General features: G+C 39.8%; 1 non-coding gene across 1 annotated transcript; it reads left to right on the top strand.

Annotated features, from left to right (window-relative positions):
• The first annotated feature begins 2,411 nt into the window (after positions 1 to 2,411).
• LOC131229975 (small nucleolar RNA R71) lies at positions 2,412 to 2,518 on the top strand. Its single transcript, XR_009163707.1, has one exon. It is a non-coding gene; the product is annotated as a small nucleolar RNA R71 (small nucleolar RNA).
• Positions 2,519 to 2,737: the final 219 nt, after the last annotated feature.

Genomic DNA, 2,737 nt, shown 5'->3' on the forward strand with positions numbered 1-2,737 from the left:
CTCTCTATTTAGTTGTAGCCCGAATACCCATCAAGGAAGCAATAGTACAAGTGACCCACTAGCCTTTCCAGAATCTGATCAATGAAGGGCAAAGGAAAGTGGTCCTTCCTTGTAACAATATTCAATTTCCTGTAGTCAATGCACATTCTCCAACCAGTAGTAACTCTACTCGGCACAAGTTCATTATTGGCATTGGGTACGATGGTGATTCCGAACTTCTTAGGAACCACCAGAGTTGGACTCACCCATTGGCTATCGGATATAAGGTATATGATACTCATATACAATAGCTTGAGAACTTCGGCCTTAACCATTTTCTTCATGTTTGGATTTAATCTACATTGTGGTTGTCAAGAGGTCTTCGCATTATCCTCTACATAAATGTGGTGAGTACAAATCAAAGGATCAATTCCCAAGAGATCCACAATCTACCATCCAAGAGCTCCTTTGTGCTCAATGGGAGTAGAGTTAAGCATACTCTCTTGTTCTTGCTCAAGGTGGGAAGAAATCACCACCGGGTATGTCTCATCTTGACTTAAATAGACGTATTTCAATTCAGAGGGCAAAGGTTTTAGGCCAAGCTTCGGTGCCTTGAGATTAGATGGTAAAAGCACTACATCAGTCTAGGGTAATTTTTCAAAATGTGGCCTCCACCGGTTAACTTCAAGTACCAGCACAGTATCTAACATGGTCCTTATCTCCCTAATCATATCATCATCAAAATTATGGGAGTGGGCCAGGGACGTATCTAGAGGGTCAGAGGATAAGGTCAAAAGTGTTATATCTTTCACGAAAGAGTCAATCATGTTAATGTTGTGGGAATCGTCATCATCCTCTAATTACTTGCCCATATTGAAAAAGATATTCAACTCCAATGTCATATTTCCAAAAGATAAACTCATGACTCCATTCCTTCAATTAATGATTGCATTTGATGTGGCAAGGAATGCGCGACCAAGAGTTACTGGAATTTGTGTAATCATATCCACGATGGGTTGAGTATCCAGGACAATACAATCTACCAAGTAGTAGAATTTGTCAACCCGAACCAACATATCCTCAATTATCCCTCTCGGTACACGAACTGAGCGATCAACAAGTTATAATGTGGTTCAGGTGGGTTTTAATTCATCCAAACCTAGTTGTTTGTAGACCAAGTAAGGAATCAGATTTACGCCAGCTCCTAAGTCGAGAAGTGCATGCTCAATTCAGTGGTTCCCAATTACATAAGTGTTGGTTGGGCTACCGGGATCATTATATTTCTGTGGCACATCTTGTTTTAGGATAGCACTCACTTTTTCAATTACAAAGATTTTCTTTTGAATATTTTGCCGTCTTTTGGTCGTACACAAGTCTTTCAAAAATTTATCATATGAAGGTATTTGTGTAACGACATCTAGTAGAGGAATATTGACCTTCACTTGTTTCAGCACCTTTAGAATGTCCTGAAGTTAGAGAGGGGTTTTGGTGCAATCAACCGTTGGGGGAATAATGCAATCGACTTACCTTGAAGTTCTAGTTCTAATTCATATGGAGTGTTGCTAGGTCTATCAGTTTCATCTACTTCTAGGTCCTTAGACTTTTCAGCCCTTACCGAAGTAGATTTGTCAATTATCTTCCCACTCTTAAGAGTAGTGATAGACTTAGCTTGCTCCATTTGATTTGAAAAGCTTAGATCACTTATTTCGTATTGCGGTTTAGGATTGGGAAAAGGTTGAGCAGGTAGAATCCCTCTCTCTAATTGAATTTTTAGTCTCACGCCCTTGTATGGCCTTTGAAAGGTCTTGAAGGGTTTGCAATATACTCTGATTGATAAGCTCTTAGTTTTGAATATGTTTCCAGAGCGGATCTTCTTGAGATTTTCCTTGATTCAAGAATTGGTTAGGGATTCCATGAGGAGTAGTTGTTTGTCCATTCCTCCAACTAAAGTTCGGATGATTTCTCTAACTAGGATTATATGTGTTAGAGATGGGTCCATTGAAAAGTCTTTAGTAGTTATTCACGGCATTCAATTGCTCGTTCAGTACCTCTTGAAAAGCAGATATCGTTAGGCAATTTTCAGTTGTATATATGTTGCAAGCACAGATACCGCAAACAACTTCCGTAGCCTTATCCTTCTTAAGTTCCATGGCCTCGACCTTTCTTGTGAGACTGGACACTTTAGTATTTATATCATCATCCTCTTTCAGCAAGTATATCTCACCCCTCTCCCTTGCTTGAGTAGGCTTAGATGTGGTGTTAGATTTTAGAGAGATGTCCCATGATTGTGTGGTTTTGGCAAGTTTGTCAAAGTAATCCCACACCTCATCAACATTTTTGTTCATGAACTCCCATTGCACATCGTCTTGATAAATTGGCACATGGAAAATGTCAGCCCATCGTGGAAGAAAGTTGTTATGCGCCACGTTTCAAACCCGTGTTGGGGGCATGAACTGATGAGATCCTTGAACCACTCCCAATATTGGAAGAATGTTTCATCTTCCTTTTGGGTGAATTTCATGATCGACTTCCTGATGGTGTTCATCTTATGGTATCAAAAAAAAATTATGAACTCCTTCATTATGTCATTACATGTGCCAATAGATCGCGGACGTAGTGAGTGTAAACACGTCTTAGCTTTTTCTTTCAAGGAGAAAGGGAAGAGTTTCAGCCTAACTGTGTCCTCAGACACGTTAGGAAAGTATAAAGTGGCTATAACCTCCTCAAACTCTTACAAGTGCAGGTATGGATTTTCATA

This window comes from Magnolia sinica, chromosome 16 (assembly GCF_029962835.1).
Source record: "Magnolia sinica isolate HGM2019 chromosome 16, MsV1, whole genome shotgun sequence".
NCBI classification, from domain to species: Eukaryota; Viridiplantae; Streptophyta; class Magnoliopsida; order Magnoliales; family Magnoliaceae; genus Magnolia; species Magnolia sinica.